Source organism: Trichosurus vulpecula, chromosome 3 (assembly GCF_011100635.1).
Source record: "Trichosurus vulpecula isolate mTriVul1 chromosome 3, mTriVul1.pri, whole genome shotgun sequence".
In the NCBI taxonomy this organism is placed as follows: domain Eukaryota; kingdom Metazoa; phylum Chordata; class Mammalia; order Diprotodontia; family Phalangeridae; genus Trichosurus; species Trichosurus vulpecula.
In genome coordinates, this window is record NC_050575.1 from 395,088,744 (window position 1) to 395,116,259 (window position 27,516).

Below are 27,516 nucleotides of genomic sequence, written 5' to 3' on the forward strand. Positions count from 1 at the left end.
TAGCCACTCACTTTTGGACATGGGACCTTTGACGTGCTCTGTTTCTGACCTGAATCAGTTTTCCTATGCTTAGGCAGCCTGGTGGGCTGCCCTGTTCCCAAAGTGTTCACTATTTTGGTGTTTGACCTAATGTGGACAGAGGATGAGCTCAGCCCTACTGCAGCTCAGAACTCCAGAGCTCAAGCAATCCATTTGACTAGCCCCAACCTTTCCAGTAGCTAGGATTATCAGCATACAGCTGTGCCTGGCCTTAGAGCAGAGGCTCTTAATTGTTTTTCTCATATTCCCCCTTTTGGCAGTTTTGAGAAGCCTATGGATCCCGTCTCTGAATAAACTTTTTAAATGCATCATATGAAACACACAGAATTATAAAAGAAACAAATTTTGTTCCAATACAGCTAGCAAAAAAAATTATAAATATGAATGTATGTAGTATATATTTTAAAGATGGCAGATGCCAGGTTAAGAACCCCTGACCTAGAGGAGTTTTGAGTGGATCCTTTGAGAAAGAGCTTTGGGAGAACATGGACACGAATCATACCAGAAGGTGAGGAATGAACGTGTTGTGATATGTATTTAGAGAAGAAATATCCACAGTAATGGGGTAACAAGTCCATTCAAGTTCCTGAATTTCTGTTCTCCTTTATGTATTTCAGTTACATTCGGACCTACAGAAGTATCCTTAAAGTCTTTAGGCTGTTGGCTTAAAACTGCACTAAGATTTTGGGGACATGCTATATTTTTTGAGACAGCTAGGTGGTACAGTGGATAGAGTCCTAGGCCTAGAGTCAGGAAGACCCAAGTTCATATCTAGCCTCTGATACTTACTAGTTGTGTGACCCTGGGCAAGTCACTTAACTCTGTTGCCTCAGTTCCCTCATCTGCAAAATGAGCTGGAAAAGGAAATGACAAACTACTACAGTATCGTTGTCAAGAAAATCCCATACGCGGTCATGAGGAATTGGGTACTGCTGAAACAAATGAACAACAACAACAAAGTCCAAATTTGGCCTCAGACGCTTACTAGCTAGGTGACCTTGGACAAGTCACCTGCTTGCCTAAGTTTGTTTATCTGCAAAATGAGGACAATAATAGCCCCCACTTCCCAAGGTTCTTGAGATGGATAAAATGAGACAGAGTTATCCCTTCCACATCTCAGGGGTTAGGTGTGCGGTGTCCCCATGATTTCAAAAATCCACGTAAAACTTTTTGGCCCTCCCTTTATACAAGATAAATTGTGTATAGTTTTGTATATTATATTAAAATACATTAATTATATTATAAATATATTAATGAATAAATATAATCAATTTAAATAAATGTATTATGTAATGTATTAAATACAATAACATTCATATATTAAAATGGAAAATAAGTTGATATTATATAATCCTATACATACATTTTGTGCATTTCTGTGTTCTGAAACTTTTTTGTGTCATCTGCTGGCCTTTGGCTGTTGCATGTAGCTTCTGCAAAACTCCTCCCAAATTTCCATTTAATCCCTTACGCCAACCCTCAATATGTAGAAACCATGATGGGGAAAGTTGCAATGGGGAAGGGATATCTGTATTTGTAAAGTACTTTGCAAACCTTAAAGTGCTATATAAATATTGGCTTATTATTATTATTATCATTATCTATTGTTATTATTATATCATTGTGGCTGATGCTACAATTTTTAAAAATATCATCCTGAATGAACATGCAAGTAAAAATAGAAAAAACATTATAAATACTTGACTAGTTCTATGTAGAAAAAATTCTGAGTCACTATTGCTACCTATAAATATAATAACCACAAGTCAGTACCTAAACCTCAGAGTCTCTATTTCTGATGACTGCTGTCCTAGGGTTTGATTCTGCCAATCTTTTTAATGCTATCTGGAAGTCAAGATTCTTGGGTTGATTCTAAATGTCTCATCAAGGAACCTGGAAACAGGTCCGATATTCACAGATACTGGATTGAAGGCCTACATTTTACTTTGAGATCATAAGCAAATTATTTTTCTGTCCCTCTGTCCCTGGAAAAAGTACTATGCTTTCTATAAGAGTATTTAGCTGATAGACACTTCATTTTGAACTGCCAAGTTGTTTTTGGTATCGTTTTGTTTTTTAGTATTTGTGCCTACATTCCAGCTTGGACTATTTACCTCTATTTGATCTCTTCCCTGGCTGTACAGTGAAGCTATTGGCATTGATCAAAATTCTCCACAGGGCCCCTCCTCTTTTTCAATGGATCGGTATCCACATTTCACTGAAGTTGGCTTTATCATTTGGCTTGGGGATTAGTAATCTAAAGGGAGTTTTATGGTGCCCATGAGGAAACTACTTTTTCTCTTTTTTGTATTTGAGGCATACAGGACTGGCTTGTGATATGTGAAGTTTATAAAACTACTTTGACTGCTAAATCCACAAAAGGATTTTTGTTTTGTTTTGGTCTCAAGCCATGAGTTCATCATTGATGGGAGGAAACTCTCTCCATAGATTGAGATGAACAATCTTCTGTAACTTAGTCCAGAGCTTCCTGATGACACTGGAATTTGTAAGTGACCTATCTAAGGTCACAGAGCTAATAAATGTCAGAGGCAGGCTTTGAACTCAGGTCTTCCTAACTCCAAGGTTGAACCTACATTTGTTATGACAAACCACCAATAGAAAGATATTAATTTGTATTGGAAATTTCTTTGAGTTTGCTTCATTCCAAGAATTAATTTTATAACAAGGTACATTTTTACTAATTTCTTTGTCGTAAGAAACCATTTTCTTATTTTTCCTTTTTCTCCTTTATTTATCCTACATACAATGTGACCTCCAGAAGGCCTCAGTATGACCTAGGTCTTGTTAATGAATTGTCTCTCACAATAATTTTGGTTAAAATAATTATATCAGTAATTCTCCCCTGGAGCAGCTAGGTAGTACAGTAGATGGAGCACTGGGCGGGGAGTCAGGAAGGTTAATCTTCAGGAATTCAAATTCAGCCTCAGACACTTACCAGCTCATATGATACTGGGCAAGTCACTTAACCCTGTTTGCCTCAGTTTCTTCATCTGTAAAATGAGCTAGAGAGGGAAATGGTAAACCACTCCAGTGTCTTTGCCAAGAAAAACCCAAATGTTCTCACAAAGAGTTGGGCACAAATGAAATGACCAAACAACCACAATCCTCCCTCCAAAAGACATGCTGACCATTTTGATCCTGTCACTGAGAGGATTCTTTTTTTGCAAGGTTGTCGAAAGATACTACAGTAGATCCATTTTTTCCCTAGTGGAATTCATTGATTACAAAATCTTAGTTGTTTAATAAAGTTTTCCTATAATTGTTATTCAGCTCGGATAGGTCCCTTTATAGGTACTAAATAAACATTTGTTGATTGATTGTTTAATTGACTAGACAGTGATTAGACAGGAAGAAGGGTACATTGTTAGCAACTGCCCTGTCTTATTTCTGACCCCACCTGCCCCTTGAGAAACACTGATCTCACCACTTGTACTCTCAGGAATGATAAAATACTAACTCCTCTGGATGGCATTTAAAGCCCTTCACAGTCTAACTAGAACCTACCTTTTTCAGACATACTTCGCTGCACGCATCTTTACATATTCTATGTTCCTGCCAAACTGGACCACAAGCTGGGTTTTTTTTTATTAATTTAATTTTTAAGAATTCTGAATTTAAACCCCCAAAAAGAGCATTTGCATGCAAAAAGTAGAACAAAAAAGAGGATTATATATGAGACTGTGAATCTCCATTTCATATTGCATGCTTCTTAAATAATGTAAACATAAATTTTTATGTATATTATATATATACATATATTCAATGCTGTATTTTATTTTCAAAATTGTCCTGCCTGTCTGTTTCCTTTCTTCTCTCTTTAAAAAAAATGCTTTGCTGGTTTCTCTCTCTCTCAACCTCTCCCCCTTTCTTCCCTCTCAAGAGAAATGATTATTAATAACCAATGATTAGCAAGGATCCAGAGTTCCCCCTTTTTCTAAAGACCTCATTTCAAAGCTAAGTCTCTGAAGATTCAACAAAATTTCTCCTCAATTGAGGTCAGGCCCCACCCAACCTCACAAGGAATTTAATCTAGGGTGAATTCCTGCCCATTTTGTTCTACTCAAGCTAATTTGGTCTGGGTATACAGGTAGTCTCTTTATCCCAAGAGTGAGTGTTACTCTCCCACCCCATCATTAGAATAGGTTCACCTATCATTAATTGTTAACCACCCTCTGAAATATCCACTTTTCCAAGGGTATATAAGCCTTGAGCCCACTGCCATGATTGTCTTTGGACTGAGAGATGGCCAAATAACCATTCCTTTTATAAATAAAATGCTAGCATTACTAATAAAATAATTATCCTGAAACTATGTCTCTCAAACTTTTTAAACACCTTACTCTCCTCTCCTCTCTCTCTCTCTCCTCTCTCTCTCTCTCTCTCTCTCTCTCTCTCTCTGTCTCTCTCTCTCGCCATTTCCAAGATTTACATGTAATTGAAAAAAAATGAAATAAAAATTCAATGTTAAAAAAATGAACCTGATAGTACCAACACTTGCCAACTTTTCTGTTCCCCTTTCTGAACTTCCTTAGGTACTCTTTTTTATATTTTTAATATATTTTATTGATACTCTTCTTTCTTCTCTCTTTTCCTTTTTGCATCACTAGCACTACTACCTCTACTCTATTCTCACAGCCACCACTACCCCAAATTGGATAAAAGCCCTTCCTTGAAGCAAATCTGTGTAGTAATGGCAAATTAAATCATTGGTTGGCAACATCACGTCTCCTATGTCTGCTTCATTCTTATCTCTAGTTCATTACCTCTCTGCCAAGAGATGGAAAGAATGCTTCCTCATCAGAGTTTGTAAGTTTTTCAAACTTGCTTTCCTTTATATGACTATAATCAGTATATATATGTATGTGTGTATATATAGTATATACTATATAGTGTATATTATATATGCATATATACATACATATACATACACACACATACCGACACACCTACATATATATATACACATATATACATATATACATTATATCTATATCCATATGTATGTGTGTGTGTATATCTGATATATATGTGTGTGTGTATATATATATATATATACATATATATATATACATATATATATATATATATATATATATATATATATATATATATATATATATATATATATATATATATATATATATATATATATATATATATATATCAGCACTTCTTAAACTGTGGGTCGTGACCAAATTTAGAAACAGTAAAAGTAGGTTAAAGGTTTCTGAAAGTGCAATGATCAAAAATTAATTGAGAAATCCAATATGTAATGAATCTGAGGTGTTTCTCGCAGCACTTTCCCATGTTCCTCTTCACTGCAGCTTTGGTTCTAAACACACAGTATGGGCACTTTGCACTGTGCATGCCCTCAGGCCACACAACACCATCTACATTTGCCTAAACACAGTTTAAGAAGCCCTGGTATATAGAATAGAGGGTGTGTGTGTGTGCGTGTGCATGCTTGCGTTGCGTGCGTGCGTGTGTGCGCGCGCGCGCATTTCCCCTGACACTTCATTTAGTAGTGGGAAGAGTGCTAGACTTGGAGTCAGGAAGACCTGAGTTCTAATCCAGTAGACTCTTGATAGGACTCTTGATCCTTCTACCTTCACATTCATCCTATATCTCCTCTGCCTTTTGTAGCTAAGTTCCTTGGAAAGGCCATCTACAGTAGATGACCTTCTCTTTCTTCTCACTCTCTTTCAAATTTCGACCTTATCTTTCCATCAAAACTGCTTTCTCCAAAGATCTCCTGGTTGTCAAATCTCATGACCTTTTCTCAATCCTCATTTTCCTTCAACCTTTCTGCACTCTTTAACACATTAACACTAACTCCTCCTTGATATTTTCTTCTCTCTAGGCTTTCAGGGCAACCCTCTCTCCTGGTTTTTCTCCTTCTTATATGACCACTCCTCTTTCTCCTTTGAGGAATATTCCTCCACATCACACCCTCTAACCGTAGGTGTCCCTCAAGTTTCTGTCCTGGGCTTTCTTTTCTTCTCCCTCTATACTACTTCACTTGATGATGTCATAAACTTCCATGGATTTAATTACTATCTCTATGATGATGACTCAAATCTACCTATCCTGCCCCAAACTCTCTGCTGACCTTCATTCTCACATCTCCAAACTGCCTTTCAGACATCTCAAACTGGAGTCCGGTAGGCATCTTAAACTCAACATGTTCAAAACTGACCTCATTATTTCTACCCCTAACCACTCCACCTCCTATTACTGTAGAGGGCAATACCATCTCTGGTCATTTCATCAGGAACTTTTGAAAGTCCTTTATTCTATTCCATTTTTTCCCCTTTTAGGATTGTTTTGCAGGATAAATTGTTGTTGTTATGTCATTTAATACTATACTTTGGCATGTTGTATTACAAAATTCCCTTTCCTTCATATTAGTTTCATTAGAGCGTTTCCTTGGTATTTTAACTCTTTCTCTCTGGCAGCTTGCTTTATTATTATTATTATTTAACATGGAAGCTATTGATTTTGGCTATGGCTTTTCTTGTTGTTCAGTTGTATCTGACTCTTTGTGACCACATTTGGGGTTTTCTTGGCAAAGATACTAGAATAGTTTGCCATTTCCTTTTCCAGCTCATTTTATAAACAGGATTGCCCAGGTCACACAGCTAATGTCCAAGGCTGGCTTTGAGCTCCTTAAGATGAATCTTCCTGACTCCAGGCTGAGCACTCTATCCACTACACCACTTGGCTGCCCTGGGCTTTACTGGGAGTTTTCAATTTGGGATCTCTTTAGGGATATAATAGGTGGATTTCTTCTAGTTTTACTTTGCCTTCAAGTTCTAATTAATTTGGGCCATTTTTCTTTTGATTTCTTTAAGTATGGTATCCAGGTTATTGTTTTTAGGTAGTCTGATGATTCTTATCTTTTCTCAACCTGTTCTGCAATTCAGTATTTCTTGCTGATACCATGGTTTGCAAGTCAACTAGACAATGTAGGATAAATAAGTTTATTATTAATTTAATTAAATTTGTTATCCTTTTAATAAACTTTATAATTTTTTTGCATCCTTAACCTTTTAATCTTCAATATTTCCTTCTTTTACTGTAAGATTTGACATCAAGTATGCAAGTTTTTTGAAACATATTCTTTAATTCATCATGAAATTACACTTTTATCATATTGGATATTATATTAGATGTATTGATGAATGGTCCAGTTTTCTAAACCAACCGTGATTATAGTCCATATGACTTCTTGTTTTTTGTTTTTTGGAGGAGGGAAGGCAAAGCAATTGGGGTTAAGTGACTTGTCCAAGGTCACACAGCTAGTGTCAAATGTCTGAGGCCACATCTGAACTCAGGTCCTCCTGACTCCAGGGCCGGTGCTCTATTCACTGCACCACCTAGCTACCCCTGACTTCTTGTTTTTTTAAAGAATATTTTTGTTTTATTTTTTCTCAATGACACACAAAAACAATTTTTAACATTCATTTTTTATAATTTTTGAGTTCTAAATTCACTCCCTCCCTCTCTTTCTCCTTCGTTGAGAATGCAAGCACTTTGATATATATATTATACATATGTAGTCATGCCAAACATATTTCTATATTAGCCATGTTTCAAAAGAGAACATAGACCAAAAAAAAGGAAAGAAAATAGCCAAGCAAAATAAAAAAGTATGCTTTGATCTGCATTCAGACTCCATCAGTTCTTTCTTTGGAGGTGGATAGCATTTTTTCATCATGAGTCCTTTGTATTTTCTTGGATCATTTGTATTACTGACAATGACTAAGTTATTCACAGTTGATCATTATACAACATTGCTCTTACTGTGTACAATGATCTTCTTACTCCCATAGAATTTCAAAGGGGTTTAAATCAGATGGATTCTCAGGCCACCGAAAAACTGTTTGTTGTGTCCCCTACCGATAGATGAAGATGGTGTTGGTCTTGACCCAACTATCATGTTATATCCTTGCCCAGTATCCTTTTCCATAACCATAAATAAATAAACTTCCTTTTATTAACCATTAAATGAGACACTATGAGTGTCTCATATTGTTCCAATCCCAAACTTGCTCCAATAGACTGAAGTAAATCAGGGTTGGCTTACAATATTGTCAGATTAATAATTCTGTTGAGGTTTTCAGTATAGCAATGATATATTCTGGGTTTTTTTTGTAAGGGTTTAATTTGGAAATATGCTGAGTTGCACTTTATTTTCAAAGTCCTCTTCAATGGCGGCATATATCTCCAATACATCTCTTTGGAAACCATAGTTCCTTTGGCATTATTTGGTAAGCCTTTGCCTATATTTAATCGCCATCAAGTTAGAGGGCCACTGCTTGGCTGGACAGGTGGCTTGTGTTTTCTTAAGAGTTCCTGTCTCCAGAAGAATATATTACCCAGCTCATCAATGTTTCATATGAAAGTATTCTAATGTATTTAATTTTTTATTTAATGAAATTTCTAACCTTCAGGCTGAGCGTTCCATTCAAGCTGTTGGAAAAGTGCTCATTAGTTTGGGATGGGAGAGGGGAGGATATCAAGTTGGAACAGGAACCAGTTGCCTACAACCTGAGAATGTCTAAAATTAGGCTTTTGTGGATGCTTTACCTACCTTAAATCTGCATGAGGAAATTACTTGTGTTTCATAACTAATTAGGGATGTTGCATTTTTTTCTTTCTCTACTTGAAAACGAGTCTGGTTTGGATGCTGTAGCAACTTCATTTTCTGTAGAAAATCTAGCAAGTTTCCCTCTAGTAATTCTTTCTACTCTGAATATTTTTTTAAAAGATATGAGAAAAAAAAAACTTGATAAAGCGAGGTACAAATTACCCCCAAGAGCCAAAGCTGACAACTGGATTCAGTTTTAACCACCTTTAGCTGCTTGGCTTGTTCCATGAGATGATTTGGGTTTTGTCCCTAGAGATACTTTTTTCCTCAACCTTTAATCTAAATAGGCCATGAAACATTATGGCCTGAGTTGTTTCAATGAAATATTTTACATCCCTCACTGTCCCTGTTCTATCCCTGCCTTCTATTCCCAAAGGCAGTAGAGATGTCTTTGTACTTGGAGGTGGGATGCAATCCCTAGAGATCATTTTTGTTCCAGGGGCAGTGAGCTATAGTGGACAAAGCAATAGATTTGATAAAGTCCAAGCTCTGAGCCCTTAGCAGCTAGCTATGTGACCTTGAATAGATCATCTCACCTCTTTCTCTAAGTCTGTTTTCTCATCTGTAAAATGGGGGTGATGGCTATTATTGGAGTCAAAAGAGATGATGTGAGTAAGTCAGTTAAAAATGGTAAGGCCTTATAGAAATGGAATCTACTATTATTAGTCTATGGTGTGGTCTCAACTCACTACTGCAGTTGGCCTTCTGGTTGGTCTCTGGCCTCAAGTCTGTCTTCCTTCCAATGGATCCTCCATTCAACTGCCAAAGCGATCTTCCCAAAGGGCGGATGCGACCATGTTATACTCCTACTCAATAAATTCCAATGGCTCCCTATTAACCTACACTGGATGAAATATAAAATACTCTGGTTTTTTGAAGCACTTCACACCTATCTAATTTTCTGATGTTTTGCTTCTATCTGCCTAATCTGTGTTTCTGACACATAACAGTCTATTATCTTTGTGAATAGCACTCCTGACTCCAGACCTTTTCACTGGCTGTCCTTCATGTTTGGATTTCCTTCAAGGCCCAGTCTCAAATCTCACTTCCTGCAGAAGGTGTTTCCTGTCATCCCCTCCACTGCTAAAGCCTTCAATGGTACATATATTGTATGTACAAGGTTGTGTGCCTATTATCCCGCTCCCCCCCATCAGACTGTGAGCTCCTAGAGGGAAGGTATCTGATTTTTGCCTTTCTTTGTAGCCTCAGTGCTTAGCACAGTGCCTGGCACACAGACTGTTTACTGTTGACTCACCATTCTATTACCTGGCACAAAAGGAATAAAAACTTTACACAGCTGTTTCTGGGTGACTAGTTTCAACATTTTGAATTAAAGTTTTGATTTAAAATTCAAGAATGTAAAATTTGTTGAGTTTATACTTCTCTCAGAGGGGAAAATCTCCCACATTATAAATTGGTTATGGATTAAGGGATGCTTTATAAAGGCCCGGGTTGCTTTTCTATTCCTCTACACTTTTACCTTAGATCGTTTAACCACGCGTTCTCCCGTGAGCGTCAGTTTCCCCCGTGGAAGTAAGGGGTAATATGCCGCCGGGCCCCCTCCCCCACCCCGCCCCATTCTTTTGCGTCTTACTTTCAGAGCAGACAAGTACAGGTACTGGGAAGAGTGGAAGACTGGAGGAAAGGAGGCGTGGCCCGGGATCAAGTCCTGCCGGTATTCACCGGGAACCTGCCATTAGCCTCGGTCTCTATCTCCTTGGAAACCAACAGACGCTCTTTCCCTGCTTCCCCAGCATCCATTAGCTCGGATGCGGAGGCACCAACCAATACCCTGCGCGGAGATGGGCCCTGCGGCCCTCCCATTGCTGCATCCATTCTCAGCGTCCTGCCCCACGGCAAAAAGTCAGAGGTACCCGCTCCTCCCACCGGGAAGCCGTTGCCCTGACAACGCGTTCTCTCCTCGCTCCCAGACTCTGCCACACCCACGCAGCCGAGGCTCCAATTGGTTACAGCAGGACGGGTTGGGGGGAAGTGCAAAAGGAGGCAGCTATTGGTCAATTCTCCGTTCTCTTTGGGAGGAGCCAGAGGTAGCGCGGTCCCGAGCTCACATTCGAATCTGGGCTAAGGTAGCTTGGAAGATGTGAGAGAGAAACCCGGAGCCGTGGCGTCCCTGGAGCCGGAGGGTGAGAAATAGTGGAGGGGTCAGGGCCTGGGGTGGGGGCGGACGGCCATCCTCTGGTCTAAGGGGCCTCACTTCTCTGGGGACACTGCCTCCAAATATTTCTTCTTATCCCTTAAATCGGGGGTTCTCAACCTGGCGTCCATGAACTTATGGTTTAAAAATATTTAGATAAATGTATTTCCGTATAATTGGCCTCCTTTGAAGTTCTAAGTGTATTGGACATTTAAAAACATTCTTAGAAGCTTCGCCAAACTGGCAAAAAAAAAAAGTTAATAACCCTTACCTGCCTTAAATTCTCTCGCTTTCACCCACCCCCAGCCCTACCCCCACAACATCTCTGCCTCCTGGCAGGGAATTTCCTGTCTCTGAGACAATTCAGCCCTCCCCACCCCCACCCCCTTCCATCCTCTAAGCCCAGAGAAAAAGTCCTTTTAACCTTACCTCCCAGGCTCCATCCTTAGTCCCTTCTTATCCAAAAATGTAAAACTCCATCATCTCCCACCTTCAACCCTTGCTCTTCTCTATAGGTTCTTGGTTCCAGATTATCCCCTATAGAGTACATATTCCTAGAAGCTATCCCTCCCCCAATTTACCATATATATATATATATATATATATATATATATATATATATATATATATATACATATATATATATACATATATATATATATATTGTTTATAGTGTTTTGCATTTTGTCTCCCTTATTTGGACTGTGAACTCCTTGAGATCAGAGACTGTTTTCTTTTTCTTTTGCCTTTCTTTGTATCTCTAGCATTTAGCACAGAACCAGACATGCATACTGGTTATTTAGATGCTAGCTGACTGACTGACCCTATAGATTCAGTTATCCTATCATCATCCCAAAACCTTATTGGTATAGTGCAGAGCACTGTGCAAGATGAACCTCAATGATATGTCATGAGATGTGCCACAGTGTCTTTACTATGACATTTTTGTGGCCATTCTAACCAAATCGCAATTTAATTCAACAAACATTTATTAAACAAGGCATTTTTCTAGCCCTCAAGAATACAACAAAAATGAAGCAGTGTACTGACTTATTGAAAGGGATGTAGCTAATTAAATATTAGATAATTTCTGAAGAGAGTGCACTTACAGCTGGGGAGAGGGATTCAGGAAAGACTTTCAGCAGGAGGTGCCATCTTAGTTGAGTCTTGAAGGAGGTTCAGAAAAGTGGAGATGAGGAAGTCTGTAATTTCAGTTGTGGGTTTTCATTCACTAGAGGTCTTTAAACAAAGGCTGGATGGCCACCTGTCAAATTTGTTGTAGACAGCATTCTTTTTTAAAAATAAATTTATTTTTTATTTTTAGTTTACAACACTCAGTTCCATAAGTTTTGGGGTTCCAAATTTTCTCTCCCTCCCACTCCTCCCCCCAGCCCCCAAGAAGGCATGTAATCCAATATAGGTTCTACATACACCTTCGCATCGAACTTATTTACATAACAGTCCAGTTGTAATGAATTATAACCAATGGAATGAATCATGAGAAAAGAGAAACGAAACCAAAAAAGAAGGAGAAAAAAAAGAGAGAGCAAAAGGTTTGCCTCGATCTACATTCAGACTCCATAATTCTTTCTCTGGATGTGCATAGCTTTTTTCATCATGAGTTTTTTGGAGCTTAGACAGCATTCTTGATCAGATGCCATCTGAGCTAGATGGCCTCAGAGACTCTTTCCTATTGAGATTCTGTGGCAGTAATTGGGGAAGGAGAGATATATAAAATATGACTAACTTTGTGGGTAGGTCAGGTACAATGGAGATGTAGGGCATGGACTGGTAAACTGAGAGGCCAGTGTGTTTGAGGGGAGATCAGTGTGTATATTGAAGTCCCCAGATATGAAGATAAGGGTTGGTGAGGAGGGTAAGACTCAGACCCTGGTCAAAGTCCTTGAGAAAGGAGGCTGGTACATGGCTGCCAGGAGGATATGAGCCAGGTTGTTTTAGACTAATGGAATGAACTTCAATGGAGGAGATGAGTAATGATGGCAAAGAGATGGTTTGGAAGTGGCAGTGAAGAGTAAGAAGATATATACATATTTCTTCTCTTGCCTTAGTGTTTCAGGAGGCAATGAGAAAATGAACACTCAGTTTGAGAGAACATATCTAGATATCTAGAGATGCATTGTCTTCTGGAGGGAGTCAAATTTCCATTGGTCCAAGAAGATGGAAAGAACATCAGAGTAAAAGGGAAGTAAACAGAATTCCAGAAGCCAAAAAGAATTTGGAGGAAAGAGCCAGTTCCCATCTGATAAGTGGTCAAAAGGTATGAACAGGCAATTTTCAGAGAAAGAAATCCAAGCTACCAATAGCCATATGAACAAATCCTCTAAATCACTAATTAGAGAAATGCAAATTTAAACAACTGTAAGATTCTACCTCACAGCGTCAGATTGGTAAAGGTGACAAAAAAGGAAAACAATAAATGCTGGAGAGGTTGTGGGAAAACAGTTACATTAGTGAACCTGAACTGTGATGGAGCTGTGAACTGGTCCATCCATTCTGGAAAGCAATTTAGAATAATGCCCATGATTCTATCAAACTGCGAATCTTTTCAAACTTTCACTACTAGATCTTTGTCCCCAAAAAAGACCAAAAAAAGAGGAAAAGGACTGCTAGTACAAAAAATATCTCTAGTAGCATTTTGTGGTGGCAAAGGATTGGAAACGAAGGGGGCAGCCATCAATTACAGAATGGTTGAATGAGTTATGGTACATGAATGTGGTGGAATAATATTGTGCTGCAAGAAATGATCAAGGGGGAAGGTTTCTGGGAAACCTGAGAAGAGTTGTATGAACTGATACAGAGTGAAGTGAGCAGAACCAGGGAGACAATTTAAATAATAGTGATAATAATGATATCGTAAGGACAATAAACTTTGAAAGTCTTGGAAATACAATGACCAACCACAATTCCAGAGGACTCTCAATGAAACATGCTACTTACCTCCTGAGACAGAGCCAGTGGGCTCAGATGTACTCTGAGTAGAGTGATGGAGAAATACTTTTTTGGACATAGCCAGTGTAAAAATTTATTTTGCTTTACTATATATGTTGGTCATGAAGGATTTTCTTTTTCTCACTTTCTCAGTGACAGGCAGGGCAGTGTAGAAAGGACAGAAGGTGGATTTTCATTTGAAGAAAAATTTTAATAAAGGAAATGAGTATAGAGAGGGTTATGTGGAAAGGTAGGGCTGAAGTGGATGGGAATGAGTAGTAGTAGGGAAAGGAAGCTTTTCTGTCAGAGATTCTGAATCACAAGGATTAGGAGGGGAGAATGTAGGAGTTTGTTAGTCATAGAGTATTGGTAGCCACCAGCTAAGGCTCCCACCCCTCAGGGTCCTATGATGATGGAGGGAAGCATCAGACCATACTCCTACAAACACCAGGGAAGAAATTGAGCTACCAAGGAACTTGGGTAAGGTGACCATGAATGACTGGTGAAGAGATTCCCAAGGACTAGATAACCTGCCAATTCCAACATAGTCCTCATTCCAACATTACTGGGGTTGAAGTACACCCAAATAATACCCTACAAATGGAACAAGTGCAGGTTCCTGGTTGGTCTTGGGTCTGAGGCTCTGGTCTTAGATAGAATCCTAAGTAAGTCTGGGCCTTGGATGTGTAAAAGGCAGGCAGGTTTAGTAGGGGACCAGGTTCACATGGTGTAGGTTCTGGGACTGGGAGGCTTCCAGACTCAATCCCTGAGAGATATTAGGCCAGGAGCCATGCTCTCCCACATCCAGTGATGGAGAAGGAAGGGAGAGTGCTGTGGCTGACCCCTCGGTTTCAGTGGCAGGTACTCCTACCCTATATGTTCTGTACTAGTGAAAAGTTAAGGGACTGGGGTAACATGGAGTTCCCAACCTGGCCCCTTCCTACCTTCCTAGTCTTCTTTCACTTTGCTTCCCTCCACATACTCTAAGGTCCAGGCACACTGGCTTATTTGCAGTTCCTCACATAGAACACTTCATCTCTTGACTAGGTCTTTGCACTGTCTACCTCAATGTCTAGAATTCTCTCTCTACCCACCTTGGACTTTTAGCTTCCCTGGCCAACAAGATCAGCTCAAATCCCACCTTCTCCATCTCTGTCTTCACCTCTAGTACCTTCCCTCTGAGATTATCTAACATTTACACTACATCTGTCTTCTATGTACATAGTTACTTGCATGTTGTCTCTCCTATTCAAATGTCAGTCCCTTGAGGGCAGGGACTGTTTTTTGTCTTTCTTTGTATTCCCAGCCCACTTAACATGGAGCCTGGCACATAGTAAACATTTAATAAATGTTTGTTGACTGATTGACTGATCAGATGAAGATACTATATATGGGGGTGGGGATGGGAGAGCAGGTTGGGTCAAAAACAAAGACTCCAACATTATCAATGGCTGTAAGGTTGGATTAGGGTAGAGCTGTGGGGTATGCTCACCTTGGGGAGGTGGGAAGCAATAGCTAAAATTATTGGGCATTTTTAGTAGTAGGTTCCAGGGCAGTTGCTTCCCAAGTCTGAAGGCTTCCAAACCCAGTCTTTGGGTATTTATTCCAAGGTGAATGCTGACTACCCGGATGACGATACTGCCACTTAATTCTGTCTCCCAGGGAACTCACAGTCCTTTCTTAAAGGAAGGTGAAGCTGTTAGTCTACTGCATTTTCTAGTAGCAATGTTGGATTTCTTGTGCTCTGTTATTTGTTAACCATCAGAGTCAGACTCTGACCCCTCCTCATGGCATGGAGGTGACCCTGGAGGCTTTCAAAGGCTATGTCAATGAAGTGCTTACTAGCTCTGACAAGTTCCATCAAGCTGGAAAGGCTTTGACTATGGGCCAGGTGATGCATATTATGGCTGCTGTTCAAGGACAGGCTGATCTGATGTTGGAAAGGATCATCATTTATTTGGCCCTAGGGGGATGATTCTTCTGGCCACAGTAACTCTTGATGACTACCTGCTAAGATATGGGGAGATTGTGATCTCTGTCCGTACAGGGAATACCGGTGCTAAACAAAATCGCAGGTCCCTCAAGTCTTCAAGTCATCCCCAAGTTTTTGTTCAGATTGTACTAGTCAGCATCAGGGGTTTCATGTGATCACAGGAAACATTCCCCCTTTTTAATGAAATTCAGTTCAATTTAAAGCCAATAAAGTGAAATGAATGCTGCAAATTCACTCCAACTGAGTAAATGCTGTAATAAATAATATATAACAAGAAATAATATATAATTAAGATCTTCCATATAATGATAAATAGTGGTGTTAATACAGGATGAGTTTTCTCACCTGTAAAATGGGGATAATAGTAGCACTATGCCACAGAGTTATGAGGAGCAAATGAGGTAACATATTGTGCTTTGTGAACTTTAAAGCTCTATATAAATGCTGACTATTATTAGATGATATACTCAAATGATGTCAAATTTGAGATGGTACATGTCAGATCTCAATATTGGCATCATCTGCCAATGTTACCTCAATTATCATAGGCTAGTGACTGTGGCATTTAAATTAAGTGAAATGTGTAAACTTGAAGGTAAACAATCTTTACGTGGAAGCTAAAAGCACCATGATATTTGTTCTGTCTCTCAACACTCATTTTTGCAAATCTGATACAATCTGGTTTGTTTCTTTTTAAAACACAATTAAAAATCACAATACCTTGAGAATGGTTATTGATCATTGTTTCACATTTTCAACAACTAAAGTTAAATCTAATTATTTAAAATTTTTACCATCTCGTCTTTTAAAAGTGAGATGATATCCCTTTGTAATGGTTAAATATATTATTAGTTTGAAGAGAAAATCCACCAAAGCTGTTCAAAACAGCATAAACAAAGATAACAGTGATCAATGAAGTAGCAGAAATCTAGAAGCACAAAGTAAAAAGCCCAAATCCAGAAAACCCAATTTATTCTGTTTTTTATGGACAAGCATTTGCAGATACTATTATACGGAAAGATTGCTATGTTTGCTCTGTATAAATTCTTTAGCTCTCATTAGCATGAATACTAATAATAATAAAGATAGATAACATTTATTAAGCTCTTACTCTGAGCTGGGCACTGTGCTAAGCATTTTACAATTACTATCTCACTTGATCCTCAAAACAACCGTGGGAGATAGGTGCTATTAATATTGCCATTTTACAGATAAGGTAACTGAGGCAAATAGAGATTACATAACCTACCCATGGTCACACAACTCCTAAGTGTCTGAGGCCATATTTGAACTCATGTCCTCCTGACTCCAGACCCAGCACTCTATCTACTGTACTTCCCATTTGCCTCTAATAAAATGAGGCAAAATTGTGGAAGTCTACTTGAAGAATTAGTTGGTAATGTGAATTCTTCCAGAGGAAATTAAATGTTCTTTAAAAGCAAAAACCACCTCCCCAGTTGGGAATGCTTTCCCCTTTCAGATTATTTTCATCTACTTTGAAATATGTCTAGTTGTTTCCATGTTGTCTCCCCTATCAAAATGCCCCCTCTTTGTGGGCAAGAATTTTTTTTTTTGTATCCCCAGCTCTCATCATGGTGCCTGGGACACAGTAAATGCTTAATAAATGCTTATTCACTTTGGGCAAGTTGCTTCCTTTCCAGGCCTTGGTGTCATTGTATACAAAATTAGATGATTGGCCTTCATCACCCCTAAGTCTCTTCCTACTCTACAATTCTAGGATTCTCTGCTATTTTTAGCTCTCCATTTTTGTTCTTAGAAGCTGAAATTGCAGTGGAGATGTAGGTCTCACTGCCTCCTCTGAAATGAAGATTTTTGGAGAACCCCATGTGTTGTACCAGGAACATCTGAAACAGCAGAAATTGATGGATAGAGAGCAAGGAAAAATCCTCTGAGTAAGTAGTGAAGAGGCTCTTTCCAGATTAATTTAAAACAAACATATGCAAATACAAACGGAAATTGACAGCAATGAAAATGAAAAATATATGATCTCACGGTTATTGGCCATGATTCACTTATTTTCAAAAGTCAACAAGATCAAACTGTGCTCAGCTACAAGGGACCTATCAAAGCCTTGATTTTATGCTTCTATCATCATTAAACCTTTGGCTCAGACTCTCATATAGTTAGTTGTTTTTGGGTTCTTCTTTCCCAACGGTCCGTTCCAAATTCCCCCACATTCTTGACACATGTTGAAGTTGGTTTGGTGTGAGGTATTAATGACTTATGCTGAGTGGTGAACTTTCTAGTTAATTGTTATTCTTTTAGGCTATTTGAAGCCCTCTTCCAATCTGGAAAATATTTCGTTCTTTTGGAAAATATGTTTTTACAAAAGGAAGGGAAGGTTTCCTTTACTCTATTACTGTTACTACTACTACTTCTGTTACTACTACTGCTTCTATTACTACTACAGCTCACATTTTGATTACATTTTATAGTGTGCAAAACTTTCTCCTCATTTTAGTTTGATTTCTATAAGATTCAAGAAAAGATTGGCTTTCAAATAGTTATTTCTTTGTCATATACATTCTTCAAGCTACACATGCAAATGCAAGATTTCTGCCAAGCATCTCAGACAAGTATCAGGTCTGCAGACCTAGTGATTTCTGCATTTGACCATTTGACATAGTAGTCTATAACAATCCAAGCAGATGCCATTGCTGGTTGACATATTATACTTACTAGCTGATATTTCATCTTTGATTCTTCAAAGCCAAGTCTGTAGCATCTTTGTTCGTCAGTCATTTTTAGTCACATCTAACTCTCCATGACCCCATTTAGCATTTTCTTGGTAGAGATAACAGAGTGGTTTGCCATTTCCTTCTCCAGCTCATTTTACAGATGAGAAAACCGAAGCAGACAGGGTTAAGTGACTTGCCAAGTCAGTGTCTAAGGCCAGATTTGAACTTAGGTCTTCCTGACTCCAGGCCCAATGCTCTATCTGGCATTCCATCAACCTACCCTATCATCTGCCACATAGTGTCTACAGGATTGAGTCAATTGCATGGCCCTCAACAAATAAATTGCTATGTTTCATCTTACTTTTGTTTTTCTTCATCTTCCTGGAGACCTTCAGGACATGTAATTCAATCCATCGTGTATAGTACTATATGCTAAGCCTTGAAGTTGCTACAAAGTTTGGATAAGATGGGAGCATACAGACTAATATAGGGATGCCACTCAAACGTAAGTAATGATACCTGTGTAACAACAATTTGGCTAGCAGCTGTTGAGGGGTTGGAAGACCAACACAAGACCAACAACAAGAAGGCTGCTAGCACAGGTTCTCTGATCTGCTTTCCTAAGGAAAGCAACTTTAAGGGGTTTACAATCTCAGTTTAATTAAATATACATGTATTATTCACTTAGTTCAGGGGGAAAAGATCAGCCCCCTGGACTTCAGGGCAAATACAAACAGAAATTACAAACATCAACAGACAGACCTTGTCTGATTCAAATCACAATTCATAGTTACCAGAGAAGAACCAATGGGTCTGGGTTAGCAAAGCTGGGGGGCAGTTACAACAGCTTGCCCAGAGTCTCAACATTCCTTCCATGAGTGAGCCCAAAAAGTCAAATATCAACCTAGGATCTTATATACCCATCTCAGGGCCCTGAGGCACTTGATTACCTCAGTGCTGAGGAGGACTCAAACAAAGAACAGTGAAAAGTCCCGTTTTGCTGGCTATTACATTTGAAAGGCAAGACTCATCAAAGGTATTTAATTACCTCCGCATTCCAAAAGAGAAGACAACAAAAAGTCCTTCCCTGATTACCATTGTGTTGTCTTAGTGCTGAGAAACACTCCAAGACAAAAAAATCCTGTTTTACCTGCCCCATTCAAACAAAGGCCAGAATCATTAAAGGCACTTAAGAGAAGAACAGCAAAAAGCCCTGCCCTGATTACCATTACAACCTGAAAACCTTCACTTGACTCTTATGTCCCCTCAAGCTATCATCCCATCTATATCTCTCCTCTCTTTTGTAGCCAAACTCTTGGAAAGAGTTTTCCTATCCACTGCCTCTTATTTCCTCACCTTCCACTCACTTCTCTACCACTTTCCATCTCATATTTGACTCCAATGCTTGAGTAAATCTGTTCTCTTCAAGATGTTTCCACCAATCATTTTTAAATGACTATATCTGATGGCCTTTTCTTTCTTTTTGTTAGGCTTTTTAATGAATTTGTATTTTGTTTATCACAATAACCTCTCTCTACATTTAATAAGTAATCATATTTGCAGGTGTGAGACATTATCTATTCAGTCTATAGAAGATATATTTGCTTTTTTATTATATTGAATCACTTCACATGTTTTGTTGGAGCTACATTAATGTCTAGTTATGTGCACTAACCTGTGCTTCATGCACGTAAGTATTTGTAAACCCTCTTGTCATTGCTCCATGGCTCTATGGGTCTGGGACCCACAGGCTGGGAATGCATGGCCAATGAGGCCATTGGATCAGATGACTTCCAAAGACCATGCCATGATACTAAGGGTAGATTAAAGGAGAAAGAGAATATGGATCGGAAGACCCATTAGGGGGCCATTGCAGTTGAAATGGTAATACTGACTTGGCTACTCAGTAGTAACAGGAAGGATGGGGAGGAAGGATGTATCACAAGAGATATTCCAAACATATCACCTGATAACTATTGTAGGAGATTTTTTTTTAACCAGCCATTCTTTTCCATGATTTTTCATTCTCACTGATCTAGTACTTCTACTTATTACGACTGGAATATTTTCTGCGAATCTTCACTTTACAAAAAAAATCCTACTAAATAGCAATACATGAAAAAATCTAATTAGTTTCACATAGCAAGCAGCTGGTCATGCAATATCTTTCCAGGTATCTTTCCACAATAATTAATTTAAAAGTTAGTATGAAGTATATGAAATAATCGCCATGTTAGGCTCATCATCCTCTTCTAAAAATAATTGCTAATGGTGATTGCTTTTGTGTGAACGTTGAATTTGAGAGTGAGTCAGGCTGTCTACCAGAAATCACCATACGGATACATGGGTGGTTGTCCACATCCTGAGGACCCCATATCCTTATGACTTCCTCACATTCCCACTGAGAGTATTTGATGTCCTTTTTTAAATCTCAGAGAAGGCATTGATTTGACTTCTGAAAGTATTGCCACTTTGTGAAATGTGCATTAGTGAAATTGCTTCCAGGTCATCATGCTTTGCATTTTACTTGGAGAAGTATTCCCTAAGGAAATTGTTACTTCTTTTAAAGATGGTTGTTATGACTTCATGTATACAAAATTTCCTTTTGTTTTCCCCCCTATTTTTGTAAGCTGATCTTGCTATCCTCAGTTCTACATCTGATGTTGCTTTTCCCTCTTAAGAGAATCACTATTCAGACTGATAGATCAATTCCACCCCCCTCCCCATTCTGGGTTTGCCAGCATTTTGCGTTTTCCTGTATAAATTGTCCTTGTCTTTAAAATGTTTTGCTTGGCTTTCCCTTTCCTCCCTTTTTCTCAGTTTTGTATCTGTTCCCTTTTTCATTCTTTTTCTGATTTGGTGAACTGGTTATTCCTTTTTATTTGCTAATTGAATACCCATCTCTCCTTTACCATCTTTATGGAATATATACTTTTTCAAAGAAGTCTTTTGTGGGTAATATATCTAATCCTAAGGACTTTTCCATAAGAAAGGAGAAGAAAACAAATAAAGGAAAATGAAATAAAAGACCAGTAAGGCTTCCCCTTTTTCTTGAATCTTCTGCCTTGCTTAGAGTAAAAGTCCATTAGACAAGCATCTGGTATAATCTTGCTTAACACAATAAATAGCAACTGAAGCAATCTGAAAGAAGTATCTTATGGAAATTCTTCAAAAAGAATATGCATTTGAAAAGCATTTTTCATTATTAAGTGTTTTTTAAAAGATCTACCATTTACTGCAGATGTGACCTGGAATAAGTGGCTTAACTTCTCTGATTTCCTCATCTATAAAATGGACTGGATGACCCCTCATTTCCTTTCCAGCCCCAAATCCATGATTCCATAATCCTAGGAATTTGGGAATGTTAGTGATTGGGGATTGGAGATGAGGACAAGACCTGTGATCTTGTTGTTGTAGGGAATTTCTGGATGAAAAAACCCTACTTCCCAATGGGTAACCATCTTTTTTGTAACTTAGTCTTAGAGAGTTGCCTAGAGTAGTACCTCTTAAAGAATGGTCTGGGGTCCCTGGAGGTCCCTAATATTCTCTCAGGGGTCTATAAAGTCAAAAATCTTTTCATAATAACACTGACATTTTAATTTCTAATATGTTAATTATTGATACACATAAACCACATAAATAAAAGCTCTTTAGGAGGTCGCCAATAATTTTCAAGAGTGTAAAGGGGTCCTGAGACCAAAAAGTTTGAGAATCACTATCCTATAACTCTGGGAGTTTAACTTGCCCGGGGTTATACAATTAATATATTTCAGAGGCAAGACATGGACCTAGGTTTTCCTGCTTCAAAGACTTCCATGCCATTTTGTCTCAACAATCCAGCTAGCAGCTTCTGTGGGTGTGTAAGATCCACCCACAGCCAGCACCCAGAAAGCTGCCAACAGCACAGGTTCTTTTGATCTGCTTAACTAAGGAAAGCAAGGTGAAGGGGTTGACAAACTTACTTTAATTCAGCATACAAATATCATTCACTTAGTTCAGAGGAAAAAGACAGCATCCTGAACTTTAGAACGAAATACAAATAAATTACAAACATCAACAGACAGACCTTGTCTGATTTAAATCCCAATACATAGTTACCAGAGTTCAACAAAGTCTCAGTGTCTGGGTTTACAAGCTGGAGAGCTCCTTAGCTACAGCTGCCCGGAGTCCCCTCATCAACACTATCTCAAGAGCCCTGCACAAATGGCTCTGTCTTCCCTTCTTATAGGGCTTCAGACATCATCAAATGTCATCTGAATGACCAGAGCTTAGGCTCTGGTGATTGGTTCTTGAGTTGGCCCCTCCCCTTAGGACCCTGGGAGGTTCACATCCACATAGATTAGGTTAACACCTAATAGGGCATGGCTCTGGAGTTAACACCTCCCCTTAGCCAGCCCCACCTTGGGCCCCACCCCAGTCACCAATCCACACCCACATAGGTTCCACACCTAATAGGGGTTTGCGGGCTTAGCACCTAGTGAGGCTCAATGAAATACATTGAATTACTCAAAACAAAAGCCAAACTCTTCAAGGGCACTTGTTGAACTAAGTGCTAAGGAGCCCATTTGCTTACCAACACACATGCTTGGCTGGGGGCTTTCAGGGCAGGAGTTAAGTGGGTACTTAAGTCGAGTGGGGCTCCTTGGGGGAAGGAATGCAGGGGCGGGGAGGCACTCCCCGAGCAGGGTCATGGTGATGTGTGGCAAGCCCAGCAACCCTGCCCCTATATATGGAAGCGGCCTTCTCCCCTCTCTCATTCTCACAGCAGTGTTGGTGCGTGACTCTGGGCCGGCCCTTGTTCTGAGCTCCTGGGCTGAACCTAGATGTTGGTAACTATGAATTGTATTGGGTCTGTCTGTTGATGTTTGTAATTTGTTTGTATTTTGTTCTGAAGTTCAGGATGCTGTATTTTTCCCCTAAACTAAGTGAATGCTGTCTGTATGCTGGATTAAAGTAAACTTGTCAACTCCTTCACTTTGCTTTCCTTATTGAGGCAGATCAAAAGAACCTGTGCTGTTGGCAGCTTTCTGGGTGCTGCCAATGGGTGGATCTTATACCCCACAGAAGCTGCTAGCCGGATTGTTGAAACACATGTATACCTCTAACTGCTAATGATTGAGATACCCTATCCCAGACTGATCCACCTCTGGAAGCTTATTTTAATTTTCAAGTTGTCAGAGTAAAGATGACCAAAAAGGCTAAATGGATTGACTACTGGGTAACAAACAAGGTGTTTGGTAAGAAAGCTGAGGAAAACTTGTGAACAATCAATTGCAGATTTTCCATGATATAAAATAAGAAATTGCTCCAGTGCTAGAAAAACCTTCTCATCCTGGGTGGTTATCCATGTCCTTTTATAAACTGTTCATAAATTACCCAACATCGTGAAGACCTTCCTCCATCTTTTAGTACCTTGTTGGATAGAAGTGTAGCATTTATGCCATCCATTCAATATCTCTCATGGCCCACTGCCCTTTATGGGTCCACATGTCCTTGACGATGCCTTTTATGCCATGTCTCCTATCTAAGCCTCTGTTGGCAATATCCTGCCACCTGACAGACCAAATGCTTCTTTCCATCATCCTTCAGATCACTTGAATTTTTGATTTTCCTTGGTGTTCTGTAGTGATTCCATATGGTATTGTGGGGGAGCTTCCACAGCTTGGGATTGTTGAAAACATCACACAATTTTCCAAATGTGAAGATCCAGCTCATTCATTCTCTTTTGCAAAAATAACTAGTTGAAACTGGGGGAATAAGAGGCTAGGCAGGGTAGAATCAGTTAAACCAGTTGTGTGGCTTTGTATGGATCAACATCCCCTCCCCCATCATTTGAGTAAATTAAAGTGATTTATTTTTACTAAACTAACTAATCTAAGGAATGCATCTAGAACAAGGTAAAGTAAAAATGCCTAGGGAGGGAGGGGGGAATCAAAAATATAGACTATCAGCCAAGAATTTGGGGGTGATTTTTTTCTTGAATATACTACCTTAGTGATTCTTTGATTTAAAAAAAAAATTATTTTTAAATGCACATAACAATATGGGAATGTAACTCTCTTATGACCCAGATTTTTGGATTTGTTTTGCCATTTAGTAGGCACTAGTGTGGTGTAGAAGGAAAAGCACCAGATTAGGAGTCAGGAGGTCTTTTTTTTTTTTTTTGGAGGGGGGAGGTGAGGTAATCGGGGTTAAGTGACTTGCCCAAGGTCACACAGCTAGTAAGTATCAAATGCCTGAGCCTGGATAAGAACTCAGGGCTGGTGCTCTATTTACAATGCCACCTAGCTGCCCCTGGAGTCAGGAGGTCTTGGTTCTAATCCCACTTTGGGCAAGTTAGAAGCTCTCTGTGCTTCAGTGTTCTCATCCCTGCAATGAGGGAATTGCACCACATCATCTCTAAATATACTGTGATTCTATGACAGCAAATAATCCAAGGAACTTAGTCTTCACTTTTTGGACTTAGTCCGTTGCTAGATTTCAAAGTAATGTTAGAATAAGGTGTATTTTAAAAATTATCTCAAGTATGCTCATGATGAGTGAATTTAAAAACACAGTGTCTTTGGCTACTGAAGAATTAAATAATTCTTAGTGGCTTGCTACGTATCTGTGAAGATCACCTTGACCATTGAGTTTGTCTATAACTTAAGCCAACATTGATGCATTTGCTACACAAACACAGGAAGCTCTGTTACGATGTTAAACTGTAACCCTTGGAGTTAACCATGTTTCTTCTTTAGCTACTAAAATTGTAAACTCCATGGACAAGGTGCTAACAGTTTGTACTATTTTTGTAGTTAGAGGACCTGGATTCAGATACCCACTTTGACACTACCCACGTTCCCTTGGGCAAGTCACTTAACCTCCCTAGGTTTCCTTCTCATCTACCAAATAAACAGATTGGATGGTTTTATGAGTGGGAAAAGGTGGTTGTGAATAACCTCTAGAGTAACCAATATACTTTGGACTGATTTTCCAGAGGTGGTGATGAATTTACATGGTTCCATTCCCTTTCTTTCATTTTGTCCTCATTTTGACTGATGGCTGGCATTTGGAAGATAGTGGTATTAGATGATGGGTGTGGTCTGTGACCCTTTAATAGAACCATTGAAACCCGATCCTTTCTTAGTTCCAGCAAGCAGATCAATAGTCAGGCTCAATCCTGAGACATCAGTTTAGATTTCTAGAGGGATCAGAACTGAATCAACCAAATGTCTATTTGTAATTATTCTGAGTTGTTACCTCTCCCCAAACATACATTGAATGTTCAGACTTTAAAGAGAAATTGCTGTTGTTTTTTATCTTTAATCAATCTAGTATTGTACTCTCACTATCTGAAATGTCTAACTTTGTAAGGTATCATGAATGTCTCTCCGTACAGCAACCTGACTTTTCCTGATATTTAGGGGGAGTGCCAACTTTTCATTTGCATTTCTTGAATGAATTGGTTTAAATTCTTTATTGTTTAAGAATCTGTTGTTTTCCCCCTTTTGTTCTTACTATATGTGTTGGATTTTTAAAGGGGTGAGGCAAGAGGAGGATTGATCAGTGAACAGAGTAGTTGGCCTGCTAGGCAAGCCATGCGTGGGTCAGGCTCTTTGAGGGTGACCTGCTAACCCTGTGGAGAGATTTCATTTTATTTAATTGTATCTTTAATTATAGATGCAGGGCAAATGAAAGGTGTAAATGCAATTGGTCTTGCGGTGTTCTATTCAATGAAATGAGCATTTTGTATAACAAATGGTTATACCATGAGAAGTGTGGTGTGGTTTTTAAAATTTGATTTGCCTAGTTGGGTTTTTTTTTGGTATCTTTCTGAATTTTTTTGCAACAATTCAATGTAGCTAACCGTTTTCAATTCTAGAGGCATTTCCCACTGCTATTTCTGGTTGAGCTATTTCCATCTTGGGGTGCTATTTATGTCTAGAAGTTGGAGTGGCGGGAGCCGCTGCAGAAGCTCAGAAAGAGAATCTGGGGGATCCAAACACATTTCTCAGCTGTAAGTGAATCCTTTGGGGTTATGGTTTTGTAATTGTTGATAGAGTACTACTTTGATTGCAATCTGTGTTCTTCCTCAATCCCTTCCCGTACCTTCAGTATTTGGATTTCAGTAGGTTTTTTTCCTTTTCTTTTTTTTTATTTGATAACCACCATATCTTGGTGAGAGCACTGAAGACCTCCTACAGATTTCTCAGGGAATGAGATCTGGAAAGTTGTCCTCTTCCACATTCTCTTTTGCTTAAGTCCATAAACAGGAGCTTGGTCATTCTCCAGGCCTCCTTTTCTCTTACCTCTTCAAAACGCACACGTAGACACAAGCCTTAAAAAGGAGGGATGCTCTGCCAGACTTTTACCTTCCCCTTTTTTGGGAAAGGTTCTAAAGAACAACTGTAGGCAGTTCCCTTTTTGCTGGAGCACAGTAAATATTAGCAGAAGCACTGCTCAGAGTCTCTGAAGACCTTCTTCTTTTGTAAGGTGTTGAAAATGTGGGAAAGTCAAGCCCTGAGCTACAGTCCAGTTAACTAGAAACTGCTTTTATAATTCGCCAAACTAAAACTAAAACAAAATTGCAGCATTGATAGTTTCATCTTTGCCCCTCCCTAGAGAATTTTTACTTTTAAAATGAAAATTGAGAATTAATCCATTCTTTTCAAAACCTGGCCTCTGTTTTCCTTACTCTGCTTCTAGACCAGGGGTGGGGACCCTGCAGCCTTAAGGGCACGTGTGGATTTCTAAGTCCTTAAGTGCGGCACTTAGAAGGCCACGTGTGTCCTTAAGGCTGCAGGGTTCCTACCCCTGTTCTAGCCCATTCTCTCATGAGGGGACAAACACTTGGCAAACAAAAGCTTTTATATATGTATGTGATTACATCAATAAATGTCTCCTAGCCAACTGCAGTTTTATAGTTTCTTTTTTAAAGCATAAACACATCCAGGGCAAGAAAGGGATTAGGATTGATTGTATCTTTTTGAAATGATTCTTGAATACTACTTAGCACCCTATGGCATCA